At 33.5% G+C, this 18,393-nt stretch overlaps 1 protein-coding gene across 2 annotated transcripts in view; it reads right to left on the bottom strand.

Annotated features, from left to right (window-relative positions):
* The window catches only part of LOC105326717 (transient receptor potential cation channel subfamily M member 2), a 143,976-nt gene that overhangs the window by 59,753 nt on the left and 65,830 nt on the right, over positions 1 to 18,393 (bottom strand). The gene's annotated exons all lie outside the window — the stretch shown is intronic.

The raw sequence follows: 18,393 nt of genomic DNA, 5'->3' as shown, positions 1-18,393 counted from the left end.
GATCCAAAGGTAATAAAAAAAATAAACAACCTTCACATAATTCCAAATATTTATATTGAATTTTATTTGTTTTCAAAAACTATGCTTAAAAGACGATGCTTCTTGTAATTCGGTAAAGCGATCTTTGAAAGTGAAATACTTTAGAAATAAAACTACAACCTCATGTTGACCTACCCTTAATCCAGATATGAGAAAGACATAAACCTCGATATTTAGATCCAAACTTAATAGAAAATAAACTACCTACAGATGATTCCAAATATTATAACCCAACTTTAAATAACGGAGATTTTTTGTGATAATCCGGAGGTTTTTGTGTATATTTGAAAAAGTTATTCTATGGATTTAATCTATATATATAAGGAAATAAAACAATGAAAGTTTTGATTTAAAAAAAAAACGGTTTGCGAGGTATTTATTCATAGATGTATTTCTAATCAAATGAGACAAAATTAGAATTTTTAAAATAACCTTTTTGCAGTTAAAACATTTTTCCCAGTTCACTGAAAAAGTACCCAATTGAATACTTGAAAGCTCATATTAATCTCTGTTTTGTGAAATGACATTGCTGAAAAGATTCTTAATCGATCCATCAAATAAAGTATTTGTGTCTCAGGAACCTTAACCTTTTGCCATTGTATGCTAAATCCAAACAAAGAAAGTCATTATAGTTTTACAACTACATGTATTCCTACTTTTCGTTCCTTATCTAAATGTGTTTGTGAATCAAAACTTCCTAGGAACTAAGATCCATACCTTTGCAGTTGTTTGAATGTAGCGAACAATGATGCAGACAGACTTATCATCAAATTTTTCTTTTTAGCTCACCTAAGCTGAAATTTGTCTGTAAATTTAAACAATTTTTACTACTCAGGAACTACTGGACCAATTTTAACCAAACTTCGGACAAAGCATCATTTGGTGTAGGGAATTCAACTTTGTTCAAATAAAAGGTCATGCCCTTTCTCAAGGGGAGATAAATAAAAATGATTAAAAAGGTGTAAGTAATTATTCCCGGGCGTAGGAAAGGTCACAATGGGTTGTCGAGTATTTGCCTAGGAATATACAGAGTACATTTTTAAAATGTTCTTTCAAAAACCATTTGGCCAGAAAAGCTTAGCATTATATGGTAGAATCCTCAGGTAGGGTAGGGTAGATCCCAATTTATGGTCCCCGGGGGTAGGCGGGTATGATAAGGCAACTCTCAGCGATCGATTGAGTGAAAAGATCCTCTGATCAATATGGCGTCACAATAAATAGCATGATGTCATATTTTAATCAGAAACATGTTAAGTTTTACTTTTTCTCTGATTTATATCATAAAAACTACAGACGTTAAATGTAACTAGAAACTCTTCTCGCTGAATATATATTTTCGATTTCTCTTTTAAACTTATAGTTATCATTAATGACGTCACATGCACGTTTCATAGAAAATATCAATACCAGGAGACAAATCACTGGAGTGAAGTGTAACAAAAGGCCCATGGGCCACATCGCTCACCTGAGCAACAATAGGCATGATATAATCAGCTTCATGGAGTCATATTACAAAATATCTGGACAATTTGGTATAATACATGTAGATCCTATATAAAATAAAAAATCTGTTTCCCACTGGATATTTTTATATTTATAATCGAGTCCTTTTTTCTAACAGGATGGTTTTATAGTCATATCACTATCAGTATTTTAGTTCTCAAAAAGTTCCTTAACATTTGTCAATATACAGGACATAAACCTACATCAAACTCTGAACCCCTGAGGCCCAATAATCGTCCAGGGACCAAAGTTAAACACAAGGATCAGCAATACATAAAAAATGATTGCATATAAGTAAAACATATATAATGACATATCAGTTTTTTTCAATAATTGACCCATATTACTTTGTACAACTGAATCCACAATGTGGCCCGACAATACGCTTAAAGACTGATTTGAACAAATTTGAATCTACAGTATCAAAATGATTTCAATAAAGTTACAACTTTTCTAAGAATTGTTGTTTTGTTTAAGAAAACGATTTAAAGATATTTTCTATATATTCCTATGTAAAACTCTCTCTCTCTCTCTCTCTCTCTCTCTCTCTCTTTCTCTCTCTCTCTCTACCCATTGTGACCCATCCTACCGCAGGATGAATGACCATCTCAAAGTTCCCCTTAAAGATAGCCTGAAGGTGCTTAAAGGTAGCTTAAAGACGATCTTTAAGCCACCTTGAAGCTATATGTGTTGCTTAAAGGTGACTTAGAGGGCGTGAAGATGGCTTAAAGGCAGCTTAAATACTATCTTTAAGCCACCTTTAAAGGGGCATGGTCACGATTTTGGTCAAATTTTATCTTATATGTTTTTATTCTTTACAATCCCTTAGAAATAAATTGATCAAATTAAATTTGAGAGTCATTCGTAGAGTTAAAATGAAATATAGGGCTCCAATTCTTTGTCATGTAAACAAGACTTGTGCCCTGTTTTTGTTTACATAGGTTCCATATACCAGTAAAAAAAAATTTTCTAGTTCATTTGTCTATCTTTTTATTTATTTTAAGCAAAGATATACAATTCCTTATGTTAAACACATTTTTGTTAGGTTTAAAACTGACATTTTTACTTCAACATTGAAAATGTAAACACACGCTTTGTTTTCAATTCAATTCAAAAAATGTCAAGCTCTGTAACTCGCTTACATCTCATCAAATGAGACTCAAATTTCGGTAGCCTATTAAAAATGCCTTTCTGAAGCATTGTAAATATTAAAATCGGAAAAATATATTTGACCAAAACGCGACCATGCCACTTTAAGCCACATTTAAAGACAACTTGTAGGTCCTTAAAGTCCAAACTTCTTTCGGCCACCTTTAAGCCACCTTTAAGCCATTAAACAAATTCAATTCAATATTGTGCTTAATTTACCAACAAAATGTATTAATTTTATGAAAGAAAAAGTATTAAAATCGGGTTTTGCTCTAAAAAATAAAATTAAAAAAAATTTCAACACGCTCATGATGAGGATTGAACCGTGGACCCTGCGATTACTAGCGTCACCTAACTCCCTATGCGCCACGGCAGCTTATAACTTTTAGGTGTTTTTCATATCCTATAAATCAAAGGCAATTGAATCAATATAATGTGTGAATTTTTTACTTCAAATGATTTTGACTTCATTCAGTTTGTAACAATCAATTATATCTAATTTATAAATTACATGCATGCACGTATTTATAGTGAAATACGGAATCTGGTCTTCAGTGAAAAAAACCATATCTATTATACCAAGATGGAAACCGTTATGCTTACTAGTACTTAGTTAATAAACTTAAACCGAGTAGATATACGTTCACCTAATTTTTTGCTAAATAAAATGCAAGGAAGAAGATGAAACTACTTTTTTTTTAAATGAAACTAATAGGTATTGCCTTTACGGAATTTCCCGGTGTTCGTGATTACGGCGCCGTTCCAGCATGTATATTTTTACTAATATTGATTATTATACATTGACAACAGATTTAGAATAACAAATTTAACGATGTAGGCTATGTTTAAATATTTGATTATATACATGATTTTTAAACTATCGATTCCATAACAAACAATATAACCAATTACTGGCGACGTATTTATAGCATGTGGCAATTGTAAATGACGCATACATATACATGCACATACAATTGTATGATGTACCAGGCCGGGTATGCGACATATTTTCCCGTATACATATATCTAAATAATTAACCCCTACTTATAATCACTGGTACGGTAATTAATTGGCCTCTAGATTTTACTTTTACATACATCTTTAATTTGTAGACGAAATATTTTTAAAGCCCAGAGGTAAGAAATAATAGTTTCAGAATGAATTACAAATGTAAATAAACTTTCATTTACTAGACTTATCGTATACACGTACATACTAAGATTTCAACGCCTTTAGAAACCCTCACGTGCACCTGGGCACACGACACACCTGTTGTGTATATCTTGTATATTCTGTGTTAGTTCCAGGGGTTTTCTTAAGTTGGACAAACAATAGACTTTAATTAGATATACACAAACATGCACCTGGGCACACGACACAACTGCTGTGTATATCTTGTATATTCTGCGTTAGTTCCAGGGGTTTTCTTAAGTTGGACAAACAATAGACTTTAATTATATATACACAAACATGCACCTGGGCACACGACACAACTGCTGTGTATATCTTGTATATTCTGCGTTAGTTCCAGGGGTTTTCTTACGTTGGGCAAACAATAGGCTCTAATTAGATATACACAAACGAACAAAACTATGTCTAGACAAACAAAGCAGTTATATCCCACGTGATAAAACAAAGGAAGTTGAGAGTCTTTTCATCTTAAACATGTATCTAGCAGATCTAGAATTAGACTTAGAAATAATTAAAATTGACAAAAATACATATCTTAAACTGATTTTTAAATTAAATCATGCATTATTCGTTCAATTTAAAGAGAGAGAAAGAGAGAGAGATTTCATCTATTAATTTATAATAGGAAACTAACATAATTTAATATAATTTCATGCGCAGATTTACATTTAGAGACTGCGCACCCGTACACTAATTGTCGAACGAAAAAAAAATAAAGAATTTCACAACGGCGCTCTGTGTCCATTTGAGCGGTTTGATGATAGCGATCTGTGTTCAATGGAGCGACAATTAAAACCGCCGCCTGGAAACCCCCCCCCCCTTCCGTTCCTTGGAAATTATATCATCACTCAGATCACCCCCTCCCATCCCTATCAAAGAGATTTTGCATTTAATTTATTTATTTTAGATGAATCTGTTCAGCTTGATCAAACTTGACTTAAAGGGAACTTAACGACGGTGTAAAGACAACTTAAAGGGAGCGTTAATGCCACTTACAGATGCTTAAAGGTGGCTTAAAGATGGCCTAAATGTGACCTAAAGAAGTTTGGACATTAAGGACCTATAAGGACTTAAAGGAGGCTGAAAGGTTGTATATCCTTAAAGGCACCTTAACGTCACGGTTATGTCACCTTTAAGGACTTGCTTAAAGATTGTTTTTCGCCCTGTGTACCAACGGGAATCATAATTTAAATAAATTTGAAATCTCACTTCGTGACGATGCTTCAATACACGCTTCAGCTTCCCTGGCATAATGGTTTCTGAGAAGATTTTTAAGATTTACTCAATATATTCCTATGCAACAAATTGCCCCCCCCCCCAATTGTGGTCAACCCTACCCTCAAGGATCGTGATTTTTACAACTTTGGATCTACACTACCTGACAATGCTTCTGCACGAGTTTCAGCTTTGCTTTCCTGGTCTAATGGTTTTGGGAGATATTTAAAGATTTACTGTACATATTCATATGTAAAAATGCACCCCCCCCCCCCCTTGTGCCTCAACGTATCCAACGGGGTTCAAGATTTTTACAATTTTTATCCTACACTTCCTGGCGAAATGGTTTTTAAGAAGAATATTTTTAATGATTTACTCTTTATATTCCTATGTAAACATTCAACCCCCATTGTGACCCCACACAACCCCCCGGTTAATGATTTTCACAACCTTGAATTTACGCCAGCTAAGGATGCCTCCATATAATTTTCAGTTTTTCTAGCTTAATGGTTCTTGAGAAGAAGATTTTTAAAGATTTACTTTGTATATTCATACATGAATAGTCGTTCACCCCCGATGGTCATTATTTTTACAACCTTCAATCTACACTAATTGAGGATGTTTCCAAATAAGTTTCAGCTTTTTTGGCAAATTCATTCTTGAGGAGAGAATTTTTTTTAAGATAACCATAAGTAAAAGATTTTTAATGATTTACTCTGTATATTCATATGTAAAAGTCGACCCATGTGCCGAAAATATCATACCCCATATAATATTGTTGGTTATGTGCAGATACCCGATAGGCGTGGTCATAATGACAGAAGGGAGCGTAGCTTCCGAGTGTCGTTATGACCACGCCCACTGGGTATCTGCACATAACCAACAATATTATATGGGGTAAGTTACTTGTATCATAGTTTACGATTATTCATTATTTTATTATTATAGTAATATCGGGAGTGCACTTGCCTCTAAACAATATGGTGCCAATGCGCTGGTCTTTATGTATACACAATTTACTTCGTGAATTTCCAAAATGACTTTCTATATCCGACAAAGATTAATTATTCTTCATTTATAAAAAAATTCTTAGTTATAACGAGCAGATCGCTTATTCATTATTATATTTTTTATATCATATTCATTCATTTTTTGACTTATAGTATCGATATTTGCTTCAAAGAATTAAATTTGTTAACACAATTTCATATGTCCGAACTATAAATTGCGCAATGCTTCTGTTTAAACAATTGAAATTAAATTAAAATTGATGAAGGTAATTAGTTTTTCAAAATCTTGTTTGATACTCTGTATCAATGTATGTTTTTAAAACGTGGATTAAAAATCAATTACATATATATTTTGAACAAAATTAATCAAAAAGCAAAAAAAAAAAAAATTATTTGAGAAATGCATGCCGCGAAACCGTGAACGGTTAATGTCAAATTCGATTGGCTACCACTATTCACTCTGTACAAGTTTTCTATTCAAGCGCTTTCCTATCACGTGATTGACTTTCTATAAAACCTTTAATCAGGATACCCCTATTTCATTTAACACGCGTTTCTCTACTTGTCCGCACACATGGAGAGGAATATTAAAATAGAGTCTTTCTAACAAAGCCATTGCCGATATTGTTTTGTCTCGAGCTAAATATAAGATTTATTCGACGAACTAAGTTAGTTAAGTTATTTATTCGTGTTGAGTTTTGGCAATTTTGATCTGGAGGAACCTTTCACTGTGGAGTATTATGGACGCGCTAAAAACAACTTTGTTGATGTTGTTTTTACTCGAGATAGTGGGCGGAGTTAAAAAAACAAAACAGTGTGGTGTATGTACAAATAACCCACACTTTTAACAGTAGAAAACTCGCCAAGCTATGGTACAAGTAGTAAAAGCAACCTTCCAAATGTTACTAAATTACGTAACAATTGATGACCTGGGGCAATATGTGTTTCGAGCTGTGTGCGCTGAAGCGACACAAGATTCTCTGTCGCACGTGGCAATTGAGTAAACACAGACTATCCGAATAAACAAACGGGTGGGAAAGAGAAACAAAATTTTACACATAAGAAAAAGTCACCAAAAACTGATTTTCGACAGATCAGGATATCTTTTCGCCAATTACAAAAAAATTCAGGGCAAGCCCTTGTCAGCGGGGCGGGAGGAGGGGGGGGGGGGGTTGGTACGCAGCATTGAGTTCGCCTCAACATGTAACGTGGAACTGTGATTATAATTTGATTTGAATTTTAAACTTCCTTGTACGCTCTCGTATAAATCAATGTTTAATCAACTGTACAATAAAATAAATTTATCTTTTCATCTTTAATCAATAGAATAGTTGAAAACATAATAAAATATAGTTGTGTCCGTGCAAAATGTGAAACATGAACGCGTGATAAGGTACATATAGAAGAACACGAACCGACCCCGGATCACTTGTTAACTCGCGCCGGTGTAATGGAGAATAATGACCCTCGTAGAATAATGACCGGGGGTCATTTTTCTACGTAGAATAATGACCCCCCGGTCATTATTCTACGTAGAAAAATGACCCCTTTGCCTGAAAAATAAGTGTCATTTTCATAAAAATGAGCACACTCCACCTGAAGAAAAGTGACCCCTGTAGAATAATGACCCCCTTGTAAATTAAAGTTTTTCAGTATATTTTTTTTTATTATTTGTGAAATGGTCTTTACACTGTTATAATTTTTACTGTTGCAGTTTACAGAAAGTAACATAAATTATAATACATATTCAAATAAACTTGTGAAATAAAAGTGAAAGAAGGGGTATTATAATATCTTAGAAAATAAAAATCCTTCTATTATAACGAGAAATTGACGTATTGCATCGGGGTATGGTTGTCATCTTAACAATTACATTTACATATATCTATGGTGTTCCGATAGGGCCACACTTGAAGTTGCAAGAGCGATAGTGCGAAGGCGAAGGAGCAAAAGTGCGAAGATGCGACGACGAAGCGAGAAGATGTGATGCCTTAAGTGCGAAGGTGCGAAGGCGAAAGAGCGATACTACTATCGCTCCTTCCCAACTTTGCACTCTGGCCTTCGCATCTTCGCACTTTCGAATTGGCCTAAATATTTTAATGTGTACATGTAACATATATGTTTACCAGTGCTGGCTATGCCTAATCATTATCTACTCCACACAAAATTTAATGTCCGCCATAATGTGTACATATGCACTTTTAGACTCCTGTCACTTACCAGCCGTCTGTTTACCGTGGACCAAACACAGTGACATTATAATTTCATTATGCGACACTCCCTGCCCATGCATGGTTCTAGAGGGGGAGAGGGGGTCCGCCTCCCGGAAAATTCAATATTAATAATTTTACGCAGTAAAACGGGAGAGGGAGTCCGGATCCTATCCCCCTGGATAATTTTATTTTATTAATTTAAAAAAAAAACAACCAAAATATGCCTTGGAACCCTTTAAACGATGGAGAGCTCCGCAATTATAAAACATAGGTAATCACAGATTACAAAGCTCACCGAGACGAGGCATCACATTTATGAGGCATCACATTTATGAGACCACCTTATCATATTATATGAAAACCATCCTTTATGATCTTAGATATTCATGGATTCTTTTTTGACACAATATCGTATATCGTCTGTTAAAAAATTGTTTGATAATCATATGTTCATATGTTAATCAATACAATAATAAAAATCCTATCATACTCACAATATATATCATATAATACCATAAAATACCGTAACATACCATAAAAAGCCGGTCAATATCAAAAAAATATTGACCGGTCAATATTTTTCGGACGAGTTAAGATTACAATTATTGACTATTCGTTTATATGGAGTTATATAGTGAGAATATACTGCTGAATATAACAATACACAATATCGTATGATACGATATTTTATAATATTGTATCATAAAAATCAATACTATACATAACAATATCACGATACAATATCATATCATAAAAAAAAAATGATACAATATTTTATCGTATCATATAACGTTTTACAATATAACATGGTATTATATTGTATCCTATTAAACAATAGTGTTTCAAATAATACAATACTATATCATATGCATCATGTTACATCATTTAACAACAACCACATCTATCTATCAAGCACGTTTGAGTGAGGTAGGAGATTTCTCTAGCATCCTTGATAATGGAGATCAGGCTCTGCATCTAAAGCAACCTCTGCGTTTCATTTATAATACAGTTAAATCAACTATGCAAGCTATCATCTATAAAACATGTGACCTGTTCCAAAAAACTTAACCTCATCAAGAATAATAAACCTATGGCTCTGATTCAGCATTCAAGCCTGTCAGGTGCAACAGTATCATAAGACGCACCATCCATACAAGTTTAATGAAGACTAGACTTTGACCCGTGCGTGCACGGGTTGACATTGCATATGATATCGGGTATTAACAAAATAGGTACATCGAAACACCGTACATTGTTGACATTTGCATAACCAAACTTTAAGTCTACAATAATGCTATTAATTTTACTATACTCTGCTGAGTTGGAATAATCTAACTGTCTCGGGAAAGGCCTTCACCACAGTTTAAATGCCTCCTATATACCCGTAATGTAGCAGAAAATTGCAGAATCGCTCCAAAGCAATTAAATTGGAGAAAAATAAGAAAGTTACATTGAAAATTACCGTCAAATTGTTAGGAACAACCCGTTTTGAAGCTGTAAATACCTTTCTTCGAAAAGTTTAAATCTATAATTGCATAATTTAACAATCTATTGCAAGAAAGTTTTTTTACACACCATGTTGACATGTATTCGAAACCCTCAGGATTTTTATAGTAAGAGTTATCTCCCGTATCTTCTTTTGTGAACAGAAAACAAAACAATTCCAATGAAAATTAACACGCATTTGTTTTATCGTTTCCAAGTTTATTCATGCAAATGTGATATTGTGGAAACATAAAATAAAGAGACTCCCGTTATTTAATGTAATGCGCATGAGCAAGATTACAGAATCCAAAAACTTCAGATGATTTCCGGAATTTTTTAGGAATTTTCGTTGACTATTAATAAACGAAGCTTTATTGAGAAAAAATAAAAACAAATTGGTAATCATCAAGTTCCAATGATGTTTAAAATATATAACACAAAAGAAATTACCTTTCCGATTTATCGGTATTAAAGATAAAAAATTCGAGTCTATTATTTTAATATAGTAGTAAAGATATGGCCAGTAGTAACTAAGATATAATCAGTAGAGGGCACCTGCGACAAAAACTTTAACCAGCTCCAAAAAACCTTAACTTCGTCAATGATCCGAAACCTATATCTCAGATTCAGCACTTAAGCCTGTCTGGTGCATCAGTATCATAAGATACACCATCAATGCAAGTTTGGTGAGGTACGGACCAGCAGAAACTTAGATATTGCTATTAAAGGGCACCTACAACAAAAACTTTAACCTGCTCATAAAACCTTAACCTCCTCCAGCATCTGAAAGTTAGGAACCAGATTCAGTAGGTCCAGATGCATCATTCGTGTAATTTTGGTGAAGAGAGGACAAGTAATAGCTTAAATACAGGAGCTGAACTAAAACTAAAACTTTAACCAGCTCCGGACGCCGACGCCGGGGGTATAGCATATGTTCCCATTGACTTCGTCTCGATGAGCTAAAAAGGCGAAAGCGCGAAGTTTCGAAGGCGAGAGTGCGAAGTTGCAAAGGCGAAGAAGCGATAGTACTATCACTTTTTCGCCTTCGCAACTTAGCACTTTTGTCTTCGCATCTTCGCGCTTCGCCGTCGCATCTACTAGAATTTTCATATTGTTCATGCATTATACTTGCATTGAGGATTTCCACAATGCACACTGCTGGGTATTCAAGTTCATCACCGAGAATTAATGATGAAACCAAAACTATGAAAAGTTTACTTGACTGTTAGGCATTATAACCAAGTTTAAGTTAGTAGGCACTGACAACAGCCATTACGCCAGTAGAAGTTAACGGCCAACAAGGAAAATCGTCAAAGTACTGAGAGTACTCGTACAGAAAATATATTTTACTTTATCCTCGGCATACTTTAGCTAAATTAATATCAAGATGACTAGTTACCAATGCTCATACAATTGTTTGTATGAGCTTTGGTAACTTTGGATACAATAAAGATCGTGTGATCAAAATCAAGGGGGATATAAACCCCTCACATGGGCCCTAACCTCTTTTCAACGCTTTTAGAAACAATCTTTTCTTATTATAATCGATCACTGTTTATTATCTATTAAGATTTATTATAGTCAGGTACTCTTAACAAATTTGTTCCAAAAGAATAAAGTCTATTCATGATCGCAAAACAACATTACAACAGATGTTTAGAATATTGATGTTCATGTATTACGTAGAAGAAAACAAAACTAACGCGGAATGATTTTTTTAAAATCACTTTCCCCAAGAAATGTAAATAAGAAGTATTCATATTCCTACGTTACCTGCCCCTTAGTCTTTTTCCATAAATTTATATACATGAATCATTCTTCGATTGACAATTCATTCACCAATGCATATTGCTTATATCATTACAACAATTATTCTTTCATAATAATTGTTCGTTTATTATCACACAGTATCCTCATTGTGTATGAATTTTTCTTTATTTGCGTCATTTCCCGCCAAATGTCGACGAGAGAATTACCGTAACTGTTAATAATCAATTTGTGGCAATGTCAGAGTGTTTTGCGTGTGTTTGCTACGGATATGAAAAACTATATACAGCGATTTATTCACAAGTTCGGTGTTTATAACTTCAAAATCAGTTTAACAGAGTGAAAAATTTAGTAATTTCAAAGTCATTTTTTGGATACGGGGTAACCAATTTCTATTCATGTTTAGGGGGGGGGGGGGGTCATTTTTGATGGGGGTCATTTTTCTTCATGTTTAACATGAAGAAAAATAACCCCTGGGTCTTTTTTCTTCAGAAAAATCCAATTATTCTTAAGCTGGGGGAGGGGGGGGGGCATCATTCTACGTAGAAAAATGACCCCCGGTCATTATTCTACGGGGGTCATTATTCTTCATTAAACCGAATCTCCTCACCCATGTGCGAGGGATCATCATATTTTAAAGGTTTAATTTTCTTTTTGGAGGGGGGTGTTGATTTCAAACATTATTTGTCCAGTTTTTATAATATTTTAGATAAACAAACCAACCATTAATTTTTGTGTGACGATGTTTCTGATTTGGAGTTATATCGTTCATTTATATTCATTTACCCTTAAATGTTTAATTAAATAATTACAAGATGGGATAATTTTTATAACATAAAATTAAAACAGCTCGTGTATTTACGGCTATATAAACTTAAACACGTTCATATGCATGTAAGTGTGCGTCGCGGTGTGCGAATCTTGTGTATTAGATAACCGCTTACTGCTAGGTAGTGCAGCCGTGGCTGATCTCCTCGGCCGTGTGCGAAGTATAGATTACGTAAAGGTACAACACACAGACACGCACAGCTCAGAACCCAGGAAGATTTGAAAAGTTTGCAATATAATGACCTTACTCTATCAAATAGTCCTTTATTTTAAACTTAAAACCCACAATTGATCTATGTCTATTATTGCTTTAGATTGAGAATGACATTGCTTTTATTATTTAACTGAACGATTTCTTAATTGACACTCAATCGTTTAATCCATAAAATTTATATATAATCAAAACTAAAACAATTCTTGAGTTCGCGGCAAAATAAACTCATATATGAGAGACGCAACTCTCGTGTATTAGATAACCGCTGACCGCTAGGTAGTCCAGCCGCGACCATGGTGACCTATTTTCTCGGCCGCTGGAGAGGGAGAGTGTGATGGAGTTGATTTCAGTTTCTTTCAGTTTTGTATTTTGTTTGTATAAATAGTTGTAATTTTGGACCAAGTTGTGTTTCATATTTGTCAATCGAGAGTGTTCGGTATTAGGGCTATTTTTAGCATTACCGGTTTGGTGAGTAAGAGCCGTTGCTGCTTGTCAAGTGTGCGGCCACGTTGTTGAATTCGTCCTCCAGTTTGTTAATTTTGGTGAAGTCCAGAAGTTAGTGAGGTAGACTGGTAGCCATAAATTACTGTGAATCTGTTTGGGCATTTGCTTTTCTCCAGCCGGTAAGTTTTTGTATATATTTTGTCAGTTTCATAGTATATTTACGGGGTGTGGTCTTTGTTATTTTCGTTGTATAAATGAGTATATCTATAGGTTTTAGAATAGGTAATTATTGTTTCAGTGAAGGGATATTTATATTGTTTGAGCCGGTGTGTCAATGGCAAAAAGTCACTCGAAGGCTTAGCGTAGCATTTGTAGGGCTGGACTTGGACTGAGAACAATTAACGGAGCAGCGCGTAACGCAAGTGGGACGCACGGGAGCTCGTGTTTGAACGTTTATTGTCAGGAGGCCTTGTGTGGATAGTTTTCCAGTGAGAGACCTTCGAGTCCAGGACTGGAGACGGAACGTTTTGTTTGTGTTTTGCGTGCTATGGAGGCCCAGTGGTGATTATTTTAGGGGACTGTTGCAATTATTTGAAGCTAAACTTTCAATTCTATTTTATGATTAAATGATTTATCAGTTTACCTAGTGATAAAAATTGATTGTTTAATTACAGATAACATTTCAATTTACCTTTTCTGTGAAATTACATATAACAGTATTGGTAATTTTGATTTGTTAGTTTTTTCCTTTACATACTGTTATAGCTATATTTAGCCAGCGTTTAAAGCATTTATTTGTTTCATATATATATATATATATATATATATATATATATATATATACTGACAATTGAATGTGTTAAAAATTCATTCACTGTTGTTTCATTGTCAGTGTTGATTGATTAACTTTTTAAAGTAATATTTTTTTTTTAGTGAGAGAGTGAGGGTGTGTGTTTGTGAGTGTGAGTCTCTTCATATTCTAATATTTTAATTTGTTTTGTTGATAAATAAATTCACTTTGTTTTGTTTATTTTACTGTGTCGTTTTCGCTACCACCCCAACACAATCAAAAAAGAACTTCATTACAGAGAGCTTACGTAATGGTACACACACAGCTTTGATTCAAGGTAGATTTTAAATGCATTTAGTTAATAACAAAAAGGTAATGCATGTATTTTTTTAAATTCCATATTCTGTGTTTTACTAGAAAAGAAAAAGAATGTTTCGTTTTTCAATTCCCGTTTTTAAGGATTGTGCACTATAAGAACGTAACAACAATGACTTAAACTCCTAAAAAAAAGCATGAATTCTAAAAAAAAAAAGGTTGGAAACGGAAGACCTTAGTAATTTATCGTCTGCAATATCTTAATATACTTGTATAGTAATAATATAAATTGTAGATTTATATTTCTTGAAATTTTTCCCTATACACAGGTATTCTATGTTAAACTTAACACCCCTCATAGTGTTAGTTTAAGTCCGGGGTCACGATTTTCACAATTTATAATCTACATCTTCTTATAATGATTTCTTATTTTTAAAGATGTTCCCTATATGTTTCTTTGTTAAACTTTAAACCCCTCTTGGGCCCCAGTATTTGTCTGGAGGTCACAATGTTTACATTTTAAAATTCTCACTATATATTCAAGCTTTGTTGTTATTATTAGCGTTTCTAGTACAGTGGTTCATGAGAGGATTTTGTTAAGACGTGCGCCTAATTTAGAAGGACTCACATTTATCTCCCTTTTTTGATTGTAGTTTTTATTTTAACAATGGTAATTCACGTTCCCTAGAATGTGCTTTGTATCAAGTTTTGTTAAATTTGGCATGTTGGTTTTAGTGAAAAGTCAAAAATGTGAAAATTTACAGACGAACTAACAGACGGACGGAAGGATTGACATCGGACAACACGATAAAAAAAAAAAGCTAATTTGAACCTCTGGTTAAGGTGAGCTAAAAACTGAAGGAAAAAATACAAAATAAAAGAAAAAGTAAAAAAAAAATAATAATAAAAAACCTAGATGCTGTCATAAGACAGTGGTAATTACCCAAATGTTTAGCCCTAAATGACACTCTCTTCTTGTAGTTTTAATCAAATGAAGGCCATATACAATTTCTATAACATCTCATATAGGATGAGTGCCTATACCATAGGTGGCAGGGGACAGTTTTTTTGATACAATTCATTGTAGCCAAGGGTTGCATGTCTTTGGAACTCTGTAACTAGAATCTCCTCTGTTCCCATTCAGCACATATACCTTAAATTCACTCTTTATAAGGCCAATCACCAATTTCTGAAGAAAATTACTAGTCAAAACCTGTAAAATTCTCTACATACTGGTTTTATGAGATTTTGACCCTTTCATATTTTGCTAATTTTTCATGATTTTTCAGCTTTTTAGACCTCCCCCAGCTAATTCCCTGCAGAGGGCTGACCTTCCGTACCATGTGCATGTTGCACTATCACATGTCAGAAACTTACCGGTGTATAGTTTACAAAATCCCATCCACCTACTTTTCGTGTTATTTTACCTCCCGTCTGTAACTTGCAATTTCACTGTGTGAAGTCAGCACAACAGTCATAGCCGCAGGTTTCGCATTTTACTTCTGATTCTTATGTACCTAACATAAGGGGCCTACATAATGCATATCAATTTCAACAAGAGACACCCCTCTAACTAATGATAATCATTAAAAATCATTTCATGAATTTTAGCAACACTCATAAGCCTTAAGGTACAGCAACTCTCAATTTTTCAAAAATATTGACGGGTATTTTATTCGAAACTGTCCCTTGCTACATTTAACATACACTAACATTCTCTGAAAAGTCATCTTGTCTTAAAATTAAAAAGCTTATGCTATTCTGAGAAAAAGTATACCACATTTTGCCAATTCCATTGAGGTTTCAGAAAAATATAGCCATTTAAGTGAACCCACCATTTCCACTTTCCTCTATTTAACACAGATTCATAGGGCTCTTCATAGATAAAGCCTTTTACCCAATCTTTTAGAGGTCAATTGTTGTTTAACTTCCTTAAATAAGAAATCTAATTCAATACTACATACATCTATTTGATATTATCATGATAAAAGCATCACATCACTTAGATATACCTTTACATGTATACCCTCCCCCTATCTTTTGATTTTCACAAGAAGCATTAGTTTGAACACATCAACCTAGTATTATGAAACTTGAGTCATTTTTTACACATATTTGAAAACAACCATATTTAAAATATTTAAAATTGATTTTTTTTTTGGTAAATGGATGATTTGTAGCATTTTTGTTCACAAAAAAAGACATGTCGCCCAAAATGCGATTTCTTGTTTTCATGAAAAAGTAAGCCTATAATCATATTTAGTGGATATCTTATATATTCTGGTTTCTAGTCTCCTTTTAACTTTGCTAAATTAGTAAGACCTACAAGTGTGATGTGTGCGTTTCATTAAAATGAAATTCAAACACACCCGGGTACCTGGAAACGGATGACAATTCCATGAAAAATGTTCAAATTTTACATGTTTTTCTACATTTTGTATGCATATATACAATAAAAGGGTAAAAAAATGTTTTTTTTTGTTCATTTCAAGACAGCAACCTTTAAACAAATTTTATAGTTTTAGCACTAATTATTACTTAAGTCTTTTGTTTCCAACAGAAGACATTATTGTTTTCGTACTGTTTATTATTTTTCTCCCAAATTTTGTGCCCGCGATTTCTGCCTAAAAAAAAAATCAATTATATCATATATCAGAAAGTTATATGGATAAACTTTGTTATTATAGACTATTTATATCTGAAGGAGAAGCTTAAATTTTTTCATGGTATATAAGCAATCCCATGTAATTACCCTTCAATTTATTACAACTGGATCATTATTTTATCAAACTTGATAGCCCTTTCCCCAAATATATTTTTTTTAAATTTAGTTTACACCTGATTGAAGTTGTATTAGTGGTTTCTGAAAATATATTTTTAAAACCTCCAACATTGTTTTAATATTCTTTCTTAACTATCTCATGTTTAAAGGAGAAATGACTCTTTTTTTGTAAAAAAAAAACAAAAAAACTTGAAAGCCTTACTTTCAATGATGTTTTGTGCAAAGTTTGGTTAAAAATGTCCCAGTGGTTCTAATGAGAAAGTGTTTTTTTAAACACACTTAGTTTTACTTTTCCCAATTATCTCCTTTTGAAAGAAAAAAAAAAGTTTTTAATTTGCAGAAACTTTAAAACCCTTCCTGATCACATTTTGTCCGTCTTCTGTCTGTTCGTCCGTCCGTCTGTATTTGGCACAAAGCCTCCTTATTGTAAGAGGATTAAAAATTGCAGATAGCAAAGACTTTCCTTTATTAAAAGCGGAGAAAATTTCGAAACTGTAGAAAAAGGGGATGAATTTTAAAAATCTTCTTCTCAAGAACTACTGAATAATATTCAACGTAATTAAGCACACATTATCCTTATGGAAGAAATATACCAATTGCAAAAACTATGGGCTAATTCCATTTCAAGTTTAAGTAATTTACGCAAATAATAACAACTAGACACTTGTTGCTATAGCAACAAAAAGGTCTTTTGTTCCTCATGAATTAATCTGCACAAAAAATCCATTTATCTTGTAAACAGAAAATGGCTATAGTATGTACATTGTGTCTTTCCTCAAAGTTTGGATGTTCAAGTTTTTGTTAGTTATGATATCTCGTTGAAAAAAAGTTTTTGTCTCGGGACCGGAAACGAACAAACGAAAGTGACTTAAAAAATGGAAAGTATAAATATTAGTACATTTACCTACGGTACGTTACCGTTCATCACATTGAGTAAAATGTTTTAAAAAAGTTAAAATAAAAAAAAAAGTTTTATTGCTTGAACGTTTCTAGTAATAACCGGAAGTGACGTAGGACCAATGAAACCCGTAAAACACAAGTTAAATCAATGTCCATTATCTATAGAAGTTTTGTGTCTTGATCTAACACAGTTTCTGAGATTTTGTGGGTACTTTGTTTTAAAAAAAGGCTACCTGAGATATTTGAGATGTCTCACCGGAAGTAGAACTACTTTTTAACATGTGTAGATGACCATTTTGTATTTCTATAGCTAAAATGTTACTTCAATGCTAAAACACCAGAATATTTCTAAAAAATCAAAATTGGGTGTACTTCATGTGACAACCGGAAGTTACGCTGGATAAAACAAAATAGAGTTAACACATGCACATACATTGGTCTATCTTCCCACAAAGTTTGGTTGTTCAAGTTGTTACCGTTTTTGGGATCTCGTCGAAATCAGGTTTTTTGTCTCGGGACAGGAAACGGCCAAACGGAAGTGTTCAAT

The sequence above is a fragment of the Magallana gigas genome, chromosome 1 (genome assembly GCF_963853765.1).
Source record: "Magallana gigas chromosome 1, xbMagGiga1.1, whole genome shotgun sequence".
Lineage (NCBI taxonomy): Eukaryota > Metazoa > Mollusca > Bivalvia > Ostreida > Ostreidae > Magallana > Magallana gigas.
The sequence above is the reverse complement of the archived record's forward strand: the minus strand, read 5'-3'. Positions and strand labels throughout refer to the sequence as shown.